This window comes from Protopterus annectens, chromosome 8.part0 (genome assembly GCF_019279795.1).
Source record: "Protopterus annectens isolate FY-2018-M chromosome 8.part0, PAN1.0, whole genome shotgun sequence".
Classification (NCBI taxonomy): Eukaryota; Metazoa; Chordata; order Ceratodontiformes; family Protopteridae; genus Protopterus; species Protopterus annectens.
Window position 1 is genome coordinate 282,938,436 of NC_056741.1, and position 17,202 is coordinate 282,955,637.

General features: G+C 36.8%; 1 protein-coding gene across 2 annotated transcripts in view; it reads right to left on the reverse strand.

Moving 5' to 3' along the window:
* The window catches only part of HAPLN2 (hyaluronan and proteoglycan link protein 2), a 242,970-nt gene that overhangs the window by 204,498 nt on the left and 21,270 nt on the right, over nucleotides 1-17,202 (reverse strand). The gene's annotated exons all lie outside the window — the stretch shown is intronic.

Here is a 17,202-nt window from a genome sequence, read left to right on the forward strand (position 1 = left end):
TGACATTGGGTTAATGCTAAAATGAAATGTCTTCCTAATTTACCAATTATCAGTCCACTTTTCTTTTATACTTTGCTTTTGGTCTCTTTGCATTTCTTTAGCTCTGACACATAAAAACATTAACTGTTTCAGCCATTGCATCCTTCCCCTCATAAATTGCAAGACATTCTTTGCAACCACATAACACTTAAAATTCAGATCTCTTCACCCATTATTTCTCTCTCTCAGTTATATCCTTTCATTGTGGCGTTTGGTCTCTTCTCTGTATGTTACAATATGCACCTTCCCATTCTGTTTCTCTTTATCCTACATTGGCAAATGACATCACTTCCCAAGTAGGACATGTAAGAGTACTGTAATTGTTATCAGGGGCATTACAATATGAAATTCCATTTGAATGGAATGAAATTCTTTGGAAATATCTATGATTTTTAGTATAATTGCTGTTGCAGTTAGGCAAATTGACAGTTTTGCAAGTAGCAAATATAACAGGAACTGTAAGTTATGGTGACTGAGTGTTCTGACCTGAAATTTCAAATTCCATAAAGTCCTAAATTTTCCTACATTCAGTCCATAATTCCAGACTTTTCAGGATGCTCCAAGAAAAAAAAAGGAAGATCAGTGTCCTTAACATTACTTCATTTGGTAAGTTACCATTTCCTGACACTGGCCATTTTTTCCTCACTCCTTCCACAAATGTCTCCAGATTGTACTTTAAGATTTCTCTAATCCCGAGGAAGATCATTACAATTAAGCTATTGCTACATTCTTCCCCAGTAACAAAACTGTATTCCTTTTGCTTGCTCCCTTAGTGAAACAAGTATAGATTTCACTGTATAATACTTTAGACATTGCATTTTTAATCCATTTAGATTCTTCCAACAAAGCTCTGCAGTCAACTGCAACTGACAGAACCATGTAGCTCTTTCCCTCTTCCTCATGTTATTAGCAGGTCTCATTTTCACCCTTTGACCCAATACAACTATGATCAGTAAAAATAAGTAGAGGAATCTTGCACATCATTGTCTTTTAACCCAAACCAAACTGACCTCTAGAGAGCTCTCTACTAATTGCTACTCTGACACTTGGAGATGCATGCATTGCCTTTATCCTATTTATCACCATTTCTTTGCCATTCATTTTATCAGTACTTTATGCATAATCATCAGTTTCAGGTGCATTTTGTATGTCAAATAAAACTTTATTGCCCTACCATTTTTCTTTTCTCTGTGTAAATAAAATTTATTTATTTATGCATTTATGTACTTATTTACTTATTTATTAGGTCAAGGGTGATTACTAGGCTAATGACCCTGGGGCCTTTTTAATCTTAGTTATGTTTATCAAATGTATCTGGCAAGTTTTGATACCTTAGGGTTATTTTACAGGGTATATGTAGGCTCAGGTATGGACAGTCAAGCATTTTTGGACTGCCTCTGTCTAATAGAATGTAAATGTCAGACCATAGAGTAAATTTCTGATTCCCTATCCACTGGTTCAAGTTATTCTTGAATTAGGTTACGGAAGAACTCTGCTTCATATGGATGGGAAGTCTGTTTCTGCCTCTCCAACATGTCTTATTTATCTTGCAGATGAGGTTTAGGTCCCTAGACTGGGTAATTCTGATACTATTTATTTTGTGGATATGCAGCAGGTCCATCAGAGCAGGTTATTTGTTTATTTTTGTTCCTCCTGCCTGCCTGCTTACCTCCTGTCAACCCACATATGAGTTAATAGTCCATTTATTCCCCATGGTATAAGAACAACATCCATCCCAGTCATTCCCTATAAAAGATCATGTGTATGATGATGAAACTAAATATAACATTTGCATTCAGGTCTCATCATTTTGAGAAGTTTACTGGTGCTCAACGTTTGTTCTAATCCTATTTTCACATGAAACATTTATTTTATGTGAAAATACGTCTATTGAAAAACAACGCTGTCACCTCTCTATCACAAGTTTTGAAGTTCTGATGTGAGAGGAGTTTCTTTTTTACATGATGTCGGGGGTGGAAGCAGAGATATGAAAGCTTCTGCTCATGTGTACATCATTAAAAAGTATTAATTTTACTTGCTGCCACCATCGTACATTGATATAACCATTTTCCCTATTAATAGAACAGCTGGTTGGCTTGTATGGGGAAATGGGTACATCTTATTTGTTTTTTCATGTTTTTATATCCTCTCGATATTTATTAAGGATATTCATAGCAGTAAAGCTGCAGTGAAAGAATGGCCACTTGGATAAAACCTATACTTAATGAACATTGCATTATGTATTAATTATTAGTCATTACAGAGTATTGGTTGTCTTGACTTTTTTTTACTTTGCTTACTTTTTTCTGTCGCTACTGGCCAGGCCAGAAATGGCTAAAACCCCAACCTCAGGTCATCACTATGCTGAGCATGATGTCATCAGCACATGCAACATTCCACAACCTTGGAGGAAATGGCACATTTTTTAAATGGAATGCACATGGGAAAACCCAATTCTGACATTATGAGGATGGCAAGCATTCCAGACATTTTTAGGGTAAGTAAAAAGCTCTGCACATGATCTTTAAAGTTGATTGAAGAGGCCATTATCCAGGTAGCCATCAGGTTTTTAATGTCACAAGGCATGGCCTATTCCCAATAACTGATGGGCATGCTTACATAAGTGATGGCCTTCATTGCCTTGCAAATACCCCACAATGGCTATCATGCAAATACAGTGTATACGCAACACACTGTACACGTATGTTCAGTAAATTATAACATTACAGTGGTCTGAATCTGCAGCTTCTCCCCAGGATGGGTGAGCCCATATCAGCCACTAACTTTAACTCTCCCTTGTCTGTTTCCCCCAGTGTCCAGACTGCCAGCTAAAAATGAGTCATCTGGATTATAGTCAAGACTCCATCTTCATCAAAGAGCAATGATCTATGCTCCTAAAGTTTCTAGCAGATGCCAGTTACATCCTTGTTTCCACATTGATTAGTACTACCATTAGTAACTTGCTAAACAGTCTCCCTCTCTCTTTTTGGAAGCCAAATATCACTACCTTTCACATTAAAATTCCAGAATCTGTCTTCCTCTTAAGGCTTAATTAAAAACCTCCCTGACCTCTTCTACCACCTTCAGATCTATGAACTTGCAAAAAAGAAATGCAAAATAATTTATTTCAGTAGTCTTTCCTCCTCTGAAGTGCCAGAGAACTTGTCACATATCTCCTTCCTGTAAATTTTTAATCTGTCCCCTCACCATGATATAACACATCCCATTCTGACACCTGCCTCCTTTCTAGTCTGCTCCTTGACTTGGAAGTCTTTTTATAGAAGCCTATAAATCACTTTTTCTTCTATTTATTTACCAGTCTTTCAACGTCTTAACACACATTTGTGCTCTCTTTCTTGGTCTGCAATCTAACATTTTGTGTTTATTTTACCCTGTGTCCATCACAAAACACATCCTTTAAATGTTCTCTTTCTCAACCTTTGATGTAATTTCCTTCTTAGTTTTTTACTTTAACTCTCTGAACTTCAGTTACTATAAGACCTCTTCTACATCTCACTTACTTATCACACTTTTTGTCTTCCTTTGCCATATATAGGCTCTTCTCCCTGTGTTTTTTTTTATTCTACCCCATTCTCCATCAGTATTCATCTTGAAGTCACCTTCAGAGTTTCTTATCTCGCCTTATCGCTACCTATCCCTATTCTAGATTTCAGTATGCACTTTCTCTCCATGTTTTGTGTTCCATAAAAATATTAATTTCAATAAAACCTGAGCATATATTAAATAAACAATAATCACACTGGTCTATGTTCAACTATTGAATGGAAAAATTGCTGAAGGGTATTACATCAAAAATGCCATTCAGCAAAACTAACAATTCTTCCACACACCCCGCTAATTATATATACCAACTCCAAGATCGCAATACAGTGGGGAAAGGTAAAATTTCCTGATCCCTACTGTAACTTGATCTTACTTGAATGGCTCAATGAACAGTATGTTCGACGAAACATGTGGTTCAATGTTTTTTCCATTCAATGGCTGAACACAGACCCTAATCACAGTACTAATCACACTAATTAATACTGACAGAGCTAGGATCTCTTTTGTGTGTCAAAAGCATTTTATAAAATTTCCACATGTAATTAAATTAAAGAATAACTTTCTTTCAGCAAAGAAGCTACAAATCCTCCTCTAACCAAAGCAAAGGAAACTACTACAATCAACATTATACTTAAGTCTGGAAACTTACATATATTATGCTTTGTTTATTTTCAGTTTAATTTGCCTGTGACATTACTCAACCTACCATAGACTAGATTGTGGAAAGCTGTAATTTGAGAATATTATCACATGATATTTGTATTAGAAGAAAATTGGGCTGTAATTAATTAAAACATAAACAGAGATAAAAAAGAGACACATGTTTTTATTCAAATCACAAAACACTCCACAAAACAGACCCTGTGATTGAAAGCCATAAGGTATTAGATTTCATATTCAAAAAGGCACCTAAAACAATCTTATAAGTGGAATTATGACAGATGTATTTAGCAGATAATATCTACAAAGGCAATGGCCACATAAAAAATACTTAATTCAAGAACACCTTGGTGGAAACCAAACATTTATTGTAATGACATGATGAAAAAAATTGCAGCAGGACCAGCAAATCTGTACCACTTCAGATAACATAGACCCTTTAAAATGTACTTTGTTACTATGTCCTCATTTTTGTAGTTTGGGCTTAATATAAATTACTAAAAACACAAAATGCAATGATAGTCACAGACACTAAGTATTTATTCTTATATTGACAATGAAGATCAATCTTGGAATGTCAAAGGAAATTCAATTCTGAACTTGAAATGCACTGACTCTACAAAATATTTTCAATGATGTTTTTCTTTTGGCACTTAATACAAATGACCATTAAGGAAAATAATGTTCATTAATGGCTGACCAGTCTAATAGAACACAAAAGAAGGAAACCTAGTTCAGAAATGCTATAAAAATTATTTTTTTAGCAAAAACTGGATCCGGTCCCCCTATATGGGCTCCGACATTTCTAATTCCACTATCTCAAATGAAGAAGTTCGCAAGGAATGGCTTTTCTTAGGAAGTATATAATTAAGTCTTATCAACTTTGTCAAAGACATGGCGAATATAAGAGTTTCTTTGGGCATGATGTCCCGATCTGGAGATTTAATTTAAAATACATGATAAGGTCAATTTTTTCACAGCTGAATACAAAAGGGTATTTTTACATCTGGATCAGTTAGATGGGGTGGATATCTCTACTCCTTTGAAGAATTGCAAACTCTCTATGACTTACCAGGGTCAGAAAGGTGACATTATATCTAGCTTAATTATATGATAAAACCTTCATCTCTGATTTATCTTCTTAACACTGAGGATGTCTCAATTTGGAAGCTAGAACAAAATGACTCAGGCTTAGGAGATTCTAAATGAATGACCTCTCATGTCATGCATCTTTTAGTAAAGATGCTGGATATTAAGATCAGGCAGGGTATGACTGAATTTGTAGAGCATTTTACTACAATTAGGGATGAAGGGGCTGGTAGTCATGCAGATGTCAGGCTTTGAAGCATCTTTCATTGTTCCCTGCCCTGAGGGAACATCAACTTAAGATTCTGTTCAAAGGATACTGGACTCCCTCTGATAGTAAATAAGTAGGGTGTACACATTCTAACTCCTGATTTGGCTGTGAAACTACAGGCAACAATGTTGTACATAAAATCTGAAGTAGTACCTGTATGCAGATATTCTGGTCCTACATTCCAGCAATGGTTAAAATAATTCTGTCAATGTTTACTTGTTGCATGTTTTATTCTTTTGTTGCTCTTATTAGTAAATATACCCCCTTTATTCTTTATTCACTTATTAGTAAGGAAGGAATATCTTCAAACATTCTTAAACAATTTCAAATCATCTAGTTATCTTTATATTGTTTGCAAGTTATATCTACCTGCATTTAGATTATAGTTTGCTCACGCTCATTGTTTTACTTCTTGACTAATGTAATCTTGAATAATGTTGTTTGAATAGCTTTTCTTCAACTCTTATCAGTTTTACTTTAACATTTGTAAATCTCATTCTTGGTTCTTATTCTTTTTGTTTGTTATAAGAATTTGCAATAAAAATAATTTTAATAGCAACAACTTCTTTAAAATAAGTAGATGAGAGAAAAACAGAGGCATTACTTTTGTTGACTGGCTGTCCCAAAGTATATACAGATTACAGCAAGTATCTGATCATATTGTTGTCAGCAGATTCAGTAAAGCCCAAGTCCAGGATATGAAACATGCAACATGTAGACAACTGCTATAGCTTACTCTGGAGTTTGATGCTCTTAAATTTAGCTATGTTATTCATGTGGTGCAGGTGACACAATAGCCCTCATTGGAGCTGTAGAGGACCACAACCCTACATGAATAAATAAAATATAGTTGCCCACTCAGTCAATACTGCTGTGACAAAATTGCTTTGATGGCATGGGCCACTAGGAACATAACTAGCCCTTATGTCAGACTCTGTTATATACCCAGTATCCCGTATTGTGGATAATATAAAAAAGTTTTCTTGAAGAGAAGATCCATGGTGGGCCTCAGTAAATGAGTTCTACAGCTAGCACTTTTCTGGTTGTGTCAATGACATCTGGAAGGACTGGTGAGGCATTTGTTGTTTCACTGCCATGACCCTTCTGTTTAGTACTCTAATTCCCTGATCCCTATTTGAACCTGAGATGCCTGTGTTATAGTCAGGTCTTCATCTCTCTATCGCAAAGGCTGACCCCTTGAAGTCATTATTGACCAGGAACTATTGCACAGCAGTTATTTTTATAAAAATAAATACATCTCTGGTGTCCTGCCTGTTGCATCTGAGAAGGAACTGAAGTCATGGAAATCTTTCCTTTTATACTTTGTTGGAATTGACAGTTATTTCAATAATTAACATCTTAAAGTAACAATTCCAACTTTATTTCGGTATTCATCTCATATGGCTGAAAATTCCAACGTTTTGCAAGACAAATCTCTTCAGCTGATTGCACTGTAAGCCATAGGCTGCCCCTGCCTTCATGAATACAAACGTGTTCAAAAACTGCAAACTAAAAATCATTAGCTCATCAAAGTGTTTAAGATGTTAGACCTCCCATATCCCTAGTCTTATTAGAAATTTGAAAAACTATAGGGAAGTCAATGAAAAGATGTCAGACTTCCTATGAATTTCATATAAATGCAGTTGCTATGTGGAAAATAGTAGTAACCAAAGTCTGAAAATTTGTATTGCAGGACAATATGAGGAGATCTTCTGGGTCTATATTATTACATCAAATTCTACAAAGATCGAATGTTATAATATTGACCCCGTAATGTCGAACGCTGAAAACAGCGAAGGTGCAGGACACCAAATTCTTTCCCCGGGAAAGAATTTGGTGGGCCATTGCTGTGGCTTCGCTGTTTTCAGCGTTCAATATGTTGGAACGTTATGGGTCGGGTTCAGGTAAGTGTGCGATTGTGTGTAGGTTAGGGTTAGGGGGCAGGTTAGGTGAGTTAGGGCATGGGTCAGGTAAGTGTGCGGTTGTGTGTAGCTTAGGGTTAGGGAGTGGGTTAGGTGAGTTAGGGTTAGGGCGTGGGTGAGGTGAGTGTGCAACAGTGACGGACCTTAGGGTTAGGGTTGGGTTAATGTAAATGGATAGCTAGTAGTGTATGTAAAGTTCAGTTTAGGTTTAGGTGTAGGATTTTAAGTGTATGTGTGTGGATTGCTGTTTTTTGTGTGTGTTTGTGTTGTGTGTATGTTTCTCGGAATAGCACATTTTTTCCCTGGGAAAAAATTTGCTAACCTGACTGTTCGATGATTTCAGATTTCGGTGTTTAGGGTTCGATATTATAACATCCGATCTTTGTAGAATTCGATGTTATAATATAGACCCGATCTTCTAACAGCCATTGCATATCGTAGCTTCGACTGCTTCCTTGAAAAATTTAGTGGGTAATAGTTATTCATTAAGTGTGTTAACTGGTCCTTGAATATACCTGCGTTTCTGCTTGCTTTAGTTTCTACTTGCGGTAATCTAAATCTCAGATGTTGTGACTGACAACATCTCATTAAATATCCCTTTTGCATGAAGTCTATACTTTGTTATCCTTTGTACATGAGTGTACTTATTTTATGCAAAATAAAAACAACTAATGTTATTATATGTATTCCTGTTAGCTATTGTGGATTTGTGGTAATCAAAATTTAATCTGTGAATGTGGCAACATATTTTCACTGATTATCCTTGCTGTGTGCATTGCTTGTTGTATAAGTAGCATTATTCAGTATGAACTGCTGCATATATATTGTGATATATAGTGCCCTTGAAGTGGTTGCAATCCAAGGTTCAAGACATTTACAGATGAATGCTCATTTGCATAGTCATGTACAAGCAAATGCCAATACACGTCCCCAGTCTATGTGCATAGAGATCTGGGGTTCGGGGGCAGACACCTTCATGATGGCTGTCCCTGCAATTGCTGTTTGTTAGTGTTTTATGTTTTCTGAATCTACTGCAAGTTAGTGAAAGTGGAGCAGCATGTGCTCGAACTCCCATACTAACGCTCATCACTTTTGATTCTGTTTTTGGTCCCAATTCATGGCTGGAAAGGGATACAAGAGCAGTCTACATACTGGTTAAAACAATAAATAAATACATATAAACTATAAGGCCATTCATTGTCTTATATTTTAATGTACTAAAATGCTCTAGAATTCTTTGTCTTTACATTTTGAAAATCTTCACAGGGAGAATCAAATACCGTGATTTTCCCTGAATCCAAATCAGAAATCTGAGAGGAAAACCCTGCACCTGTTCTTCATCTTCCAGCCAGATTCAGAATGTTTAAACTCTTCAGGAAAAGAGACATCCCTTTTTCTTTTAACAGAAACAAGAAGAAGAAAGCTCAATAGTCTGAATTAGATCCTGAGCTGGATCAGGTAAATCACTCCTGTCCAGTGGAATTTGAGCAAGAGCAGGTACTTGCTTAGTTTTTTGTTCCTTTTTGACAAGAAACATTAGGCCGACAGAGTTGTTAATGGTAGCAGTAGCTACCCCAGGGATGAGCACATTTTCACTTAACAAGAAAGACCTCATTGTTCCTTCTCCTGGGACCAACAAGACTGTCTCTCCCTTGCCCACTAAGGGGACCCCAACAGCAGCAGCAGATGAAGTGGCTAATCCATGGTCCACAATGGTTATATGTGCAACACCTGAGGGATCAGGTATAAAAGATGACTAGTCTGAGGAACCAGCTTTGGCCACAGCAAGCAACCCACTTGGAGTTGACACAAAATGCTCACCTGCAGTGATGGCAATGGATGTTTGCTTAACTTTTTTCTTTTTGTGACTGGAAGAAGACCAACAGTGGGACCAGTAATTTGTTCCGTGGTGAAGTCAAAAATGGTGCCTTTTTCCAGGTAAAAATTTAAAGTTGTTAAAAGACACTTTTCCACACAAAAACACACTAAAAAGCATTTTAATACACTTTGTCAGCCCCTGAAAGTAAAATAAACAATTTCTTCTCAGGAAAAAATATTTTTCAACTACTTTTAACTACTTTTTTATTGATAGGAAGAAAGTGCACTCCTGTTTAAAAGTGCAGTTAAATATTGTGACAGTCCATTAAAACCCAAACTCCTAGATGAATAATAACTTTTTTAACCAGGAAAGTACATTTAAATAATAAATTTAAAATGCAGAAGGTTTTTCCCCAAAGGGAACTTATCTCCCCAGCAAAGGAACAGCACATGTCGATCACTGATCTTTGAAAGCCAGCAGATGAATGCTGTCTTTGGCGGCAGGAAAGTTCTAAATGACTTGCAACTCAAACCTGTATTTTTAGACAGCTCAGCTTGAGCTGCTTAATGGTTTCAGAGTGTGGAAGGTACCTTGAAGCTTTGGAAGCTGACTGGCTGTTATATCTGCGGCAGGATATAAACCATAAAGCTAAGGCTCCTACAGCAGTGATCTATAAGATGAACATTGACAGCTTTGATAGCTGTTACTGATGTTCATGCATGCTGTACATATAGTGATTATATTGTTAGCTTTTCTTATATGTTATGCTCTAATCAGCTGCATTTTGTACTTTCCGGCTATTCTTTTGATATTATTTACATGTTTGATTTTTTATAACTTCAGCTTTTCAAGAAAATTTTCTAAATTACATATGCTTTGAGTGTGATTTTTGCTATGAAAGATGCAACATATATATATATATATATATATATATATATATATATATATATATATATATATATATATATATATATATATATATATATATATATATATATATATATATATTTAACGTAAGTAGTTTGTGTGCAGCAGTGTTAATGTTGCATGATACATTCAGGATTCAATTAAACTGCTTACTGTAAAGGGACACTGGGTGCTAAAGCCAGGTGGTGACTTTTATTTTTTCATGTTGTGTAGCTGCGATATTCCCTGTAGGCTGCCTACTGTCAACTGCTTGGTATGTTAGCCATTAGAGGCAGTCTCCCTTCCTAATCTTTTTGTTGTGTTACACAGGAACTTCTGAGTTTGGTTTCTATTGCTCTACAGTTGAAATATAAATACAGTCTGCTCTAACACTTTCATTCCAGATACAGCTGTTCTTTAGTAATTGTTTATTTCCAGATACAGCTGTTCTATAGTAATTGTTTATTTCCAGATACAGCTGTTCTATAGTAATTGTTTATTTCCAGATACAGCTGTTCTATAGTAATTGTTTATTTCAGATACAGCTGTCCTATAGTAATTGTTTATTTCCAGATACAGCTGTTCTATAGTAATTGTTTATTTCAGATACAGCTGTTCTATAGTAATTGTTTATTTCCAGATACAGCTGTTCTATAGTAATTGTTTATTTCCAGATACAGCTGTTCTATAGTAATTGTTTATTTCCAGATACAGCTGTCCTATAGTAATTGTTTATTTCCAGATACAGCTGCTCTATAGTAATTGTTTATTTCCAGATACAGCTGTTCTATAGTAATTGTTTATTTCCAGATACAGCTGTTCTATAGTAATTGTTTATTTCCAGATACAGCTGTTCTATAGTAATTGTTTATTTCCAGATACAGCTGTTCTATAGTAATTGTTTATGGCGGATTTCTTGTACTGAAGCCTTGCTTTACTTACTCGTTGGTGCCTTTGATCAGCAGTGCATTGCACTGTAAGGCATATTAATGTTATATTGTGAAGATATAAAGTACTGATTTTATTTTTGTCTCTATTTTTTACACTTTCTTCTGTCTTTTACTCTCATCCTTATACTATGACAGTACCTACTGCAGCCCTCTGTTGATTTTAATCTGATCAGATTTGTGCAGTTTGGTTAAACCCTTTGTTTTTCCATTTCTGGAGCACATTAATGCTATTCATTATTAGTGTGTAATGTATTGCCTGACTACCAACTTTTTCCTGTATTTATCTTACTAAATATAAAACTATATTCTGCATTTTTACAAGGTCAGTATTGTTAGGAGTGAGCCTCTCACCCCATTAAATGGTGTGTTTATTGAGTGGATCAGAGCAGTTCATAATCACTAAAGAAAATGGTCCCTTCCCGGTCCATTCACTCCGATGTTGAGAAATAAGTTTTTGCAGTTAAGTATTATGTATGGGCATGTCATATCACTTTGGTGCCAATTTTGTAGCTGGCTGGTATTTATACTACCTAAATTGCTTTATATTTTATGGGCTACTGCTACACTTGTATTACAATAGCTAACTACTGTGTCTATATATATATCATACAATACCAGGAGGAGAAAATGGTAAATTCCTTGATTTGCACTGTATTGCAATCGCCACTCAAAAGCTTCAAGTTTTCAGAAACCCAGTTATTGTATATATATATATATATATATATATATATATATATATATATATGTACACAGTATATGTGTGTGTATATTTCCTAGGTTCTTCTCAATCTGGTAATTACTCCCTACTCCATTCTTAAGGAGCCAAAGGACAGCAGGCATAGATGTGCCGTGCTTTTGATAAACACTTTTAAATATTTTTAATACTTTTAATACTTTTATTTCAACATTCTTAACAATTTAAATACATGTATTTAGTAATATTGGTGTATAAATGAGGATACATTTTTAACCTATTATATATCCTTTTTTATTTTAAATGTGCTTAGCAGTTAATTTATTCTTGTTTTTTATTTTTTATTTTTATTTGATAATTGGGGAAAATTCTTTCATTGGTAGTTTGTGGTAGTTTTCTGTACAAATGAATTTATTTTCTACTGTATTTTACATCTGAAGAAGTCTAAACTGGGGACAAAAATGCGGTGATACATTAAGGCGTTTATGTATTGTTGCTGTTTGTTTAATAAAGTCCACTAAAACCTAAAACCTTTAGGCTACAACCCATCTCCACTGCCTTTATACAAAAATGTATCCACAAACTTAAACCATGCACCCCCTCGGCTGACCAACTCCCATCTGAATTCCTTCAAAAAGCAGCCTCTGAAATTGCCTATCCCATATCTATTCTCATTAACAGAACTGTAAATGAAGAAACCATACCTGACATCTGGAAAATCTCTCACATAATACCCTTACACAAAGGAGGTAACTCCTATGAATACTCCAATTATAGGCCCATAGCTCTCTTGTCCCCACTAGCAAAGATCATGGAAAAATGTGTTCATCATCAGTTAATGGACCACTTAATAAAGAACAACATTCTCACTAACTGTCAACATGGATTTAGGCCTTTTCATAGCACAACCACCGTTCTCCTTACCTTTACAGACCTTATTAACAAGAATCGTAATAACAACATCCTGTCTTCAGCTCTCTTTATTGACCTGTCTAAAGCCTTTGATATGGTTAACCACTCCATTCTCTTGAAAATTCTTGAATCTCTTTCCTTAGAATCTAAGGCTGTCCACTGGTTTAGTTCCTATCTTACAAACAGGAAACAAGCCGTTCTCTGGGATAACAAACTCTCATCCCTTCTCCCAATCTCACTTGGGGTCCCCCAAGGCTCTATTCTTGGACCACTTCTTTTCTCCCACTTTATAAATGACTTACAAGCAGCTATTCCCCAGGCTACTTGTATACAATACGCTGACGACACCACATTAATTTGCTCTGCTAAATCCATCTCTGAACTTCAAATTAATACTCAAGCTGTTTTCTCCAAAGTTGAAACTTGGTTCTCAAAACGATGCCTACTCCTAAACGCTAAAAAAACCAAACTCTTACTCTTTAAGCCTACTACCAGATCCCCTACATTAGACTTTACTATCCTAACAATGGAACTACTATATCACCTGACCTTACTATCCTATCTAACAATGGAACTACTATATCACCTGACCTTACTATCCTATCTAACAATGGAACTACTATATCACCTGACCTTACTATCCTATCTAACAATGGAACTACTCTATCACCTGACCTTACTACCAAACTACTAGGTGTCATGATTGACAACAACATTACCTTTGATTGTCATATCAATACCACCATTAAATCTGTAAACAGAAAACTCGGCTCTCTCTATAGAATTAAAACTTTCTTAACCTCTCCAGCCAGAGCTACCCTTGCCCACTCTCATCTTATTTCTACTCTTCTCTACGCTTCACCAATCTATACTAACCTCAAGAAAAACATTCTCTCTAAACTATCTACCACGTACAATAATATAGCTAGATTTGTTACTGGTAAACCTTTCAGAATGCACCACTGTCTGAATCTGCAGCAACTTAACTGGCTTGAACTGTCAAACATGTTGCTTCTTTCCCAACTCACATTTGTACAAAGAGCATTCTACCAACCTCACAACACACCTATACTCTCCAACCTCTTAACCCCCTACTCTAATCTAAACTCCCTCCGTTCATCAAGCAAACTGCTAGTTACCTTAACCAAATCTAAAAACCTAGCAGGTGATTCCCTTTTCTCAAATACCATTGGAAAACACTGGAATCAACTTCCTACTGAACTTACTTCCATTGCATCTACTGTTCTGTTTAAACAAAAACTCAGAATTTACCTTAAAAGCCACTGGATGTGCCCCTGCTCTAATCCTGACTAAAGTAATTTCCATCTATGAATCTGTCTTTTCTCTCCCTACTCTTCTGTCCCTCCTGCTTCCTCCCTTACCTTTCTTTCTCTCTCTACCTTTATAGACTCCTCCTCTTCATCTTTCATCCTTATGGCTATGAATCTCTTTCTAACAAGTATTTGTCTGTTTATATCTGCTCTCTCTCTATTGCTGCTTCTCTTTCCTTGATCTTATATTCTCTCTTCTTGGTATTAAAACATGTTAGTGTGTTCAACATGATGTTACTTAGATTCTCTAGGAAGTTAAGTCCTGTTCTTTCTTTTGATAACTTTTTCATTTCTCTTTCCATGCTCTAACACTTTCTTTTCCTGGTTTTAGATATAGGTAATAATGTGTATTATGATATTAGTGCTCATGATGTATCTCCTTTTGTCTAAATGTGGAGCTTTTCTCCCCGGGCCTCCGCTGAAAATGGAAATATATCCAGTTGGACTAGCCCGGTCAACAAATGTAAAATAAATAAAATAAATAAAGTCCATTTTTGACCTGGTTGAGTGCTGGCTTGTCTTTCCTAACTGCCTTCTCTTGGAGTTAACATAGGGTATTGTTGTTAATTTGATGTGAACGGACATTGCTTTTACTGAAGGGAATGTTGATGGATTTCTTTGCATTTAGTTTGAGACTGTGACCAGTTGTTGGTCTGTGTAAGACTGTCCTGAAGTATACTGACAACATTTGGGGATTCGATAATTGCACCCAGTTTGCAGTTCTCTGCACACTTGGTGAGCCACAGCCCCTTAATTTTGGTCAGAACTTTTGAGAAGTATATACCGAACAGTAGGGGATGCAGTACTGACCCTTGTTATACCCCACTGGGACAGGTCTGCTGGATGATGTGGAGTCACCCACTTTGATAGTGTATGACTGGTTTGTGAGCCAGGTAGCTACATATCTTGCAACAATGGGATTTACATTCATTTTCTAAGCTTATTGGTGATGCCTGAGTGTGGGATTATGTCTAAGGCTTTGGCCAAGTCGAGGTATCCTGTGTGTGCAGATTTGCCCTCGTCAATGGCCCTAGTAACATTTTTGAAGACGTCCACTAGGTTTAACAGGCAGGATCTGGCCTTGATGAAGCTGAATTGGGTTGGATCCATGATTTGGAGGTCACCTATGTCTTTATTTATGAGGTCCATGATGATACGTTCCATGGCCTTACAGATGAGGCTGGTTAGACTTATAAGTCTATAATTTCCTGTGTCTGTTGCTAAGTCACCTTTATGGTGGGGAATAACTGTTGCTGTTCTCCATTCCACAGGATCATAGCCTGTGGTTAGGCTGTGATTGAATAATGTATTTAATAGTGATGTTAGTTCATGTTTTAGTTTGTTTAGAAGACAACCTGGGATGCCATCTGGTCCCATAGAGGCTGTGTTTTTTGCCTTAGTCAAAGTTTTAATGACCTGCTCTTCAGATAAGTAGGGTGGGGGGAGTTGGGGGCAAGGTTTGTGATAAGCTTGGAGGGACAAGGGAGTGAAATTTTCATCAAATCTGTTTGCCAGCAGGTTTGCTATCTCTGCGGGATCCATGTGTGTGATACTGTTAGCCACTTGTTCAGCACATGCTTGGGTCCTATCGTTTAGGCTGCATATGTAGCTGTAAAAGGCCTTATGGTTATCCTTGGCTGTGATTGCAAAATTTTTCTCAAAGTTCCCCCTTAGAGGATTTGGCATGTTGTCTTATATGCTTGTTGAGGCTGAAGAGGGTGATTTTCCATCGTTGGGGCCTTGCCTTAGTTTTCCTAGACAGCAACTTTTTGCATTTGTTGTAAAGTTTGTTGATGCTGGATGTCCACGAGGGTGGCTTGCTCTGGCTTTGATTCTATCTGGAACAGCCGAGTCTATACACTCATACAAATGATTGTACAGGGCTTTAGTGTAAGCTTTGGTAGTTACCACTTCCAGCTGGGGGGGGTGGGGCCTGGAAAGCATTTATACCTTCCTCTTGGATTAGGAGGGTATAGTTTACCTTGGTGAAGTTTTTTAGTCTGACTTCACCCTTTGTGAGTCCTGGTGTTAGTGCCAGTTCAAAGGCGACTGATCTGTGGTCAGATTTAACTAATTAGGGTCCAGTAGTCACAGTGGTGCATCTGTTTGGCATGTTAGTGAGGACCAGATCTAGTATGCTTTCACCTCTAGTTGGGATTTGAACAATTTGTTCCAGGGAATTTGAGTTGACAAAATCAATGAACTTTTGCACTAGTGAGTTAGGGCGAGAGTAGGTTTCCCATTTGATGGTGGGATAATTGAAATCCCCCATGACTAGACTGTTTAGCAACATTTGGATTGACTCAAGTTTGGTCAAGTAAGCCTTGTGCACATCATGATCCATGGTGGGGGATCTATAACTAGCCATGACTTTAATGGGGGTCTTACCCACAGTAATCTGAACTTAGAGTAATTCCATGGAGCTGTCCTGTCTAACTAGTTGGGAGGTGAATTTATCTGTAATATAGACAAAAACACTGCCTCCTTTGGTTCTCACACATTCATTTTGTGGTCTGAAGGTGTGGAAGGAATTGTAGCCTTGAAGGTTGGGGTATTCGCTAAGCCTTTGAACGAGGTTTCTGTGACTGCACAGACGTCTACATCCTCCACTGATAGGACTGCTTCCAGGGTGTGCAATTTTTGGTTTAAGGTCCTAGAGTTTAGCAGCATAACCCTTATTTTTTAATGATTGGCAAATTTCAAGTAGGCAATTTTGTTTTTGAGACCTTGGCTAAAAAAGGAGCTATGGGAGTGGCAAGAGCATTTGCCAGCAGCCAAAAGCTTAGTGGTGCCAGGTGTAAACCGTCTCTGGCAACGCAGCGAGGTTTGTTGACTATGTCATCCCAGTCTGAAAGAAACTGGATCCCCTTGGAATGACAAAAAAACTAAGCCAATTACTGAAATAAATAATTTTTTGTTTATACAGTGGCATAGTTCTTGGCAAAGGTAATATGCTGCTCAAGGCTAGGGACATTGCCTGGGAGACATACTCTGGGAGCTTAATCATATCTCTCTTCATACAGTCAAGTGAGGTACACCTCAGGTCGT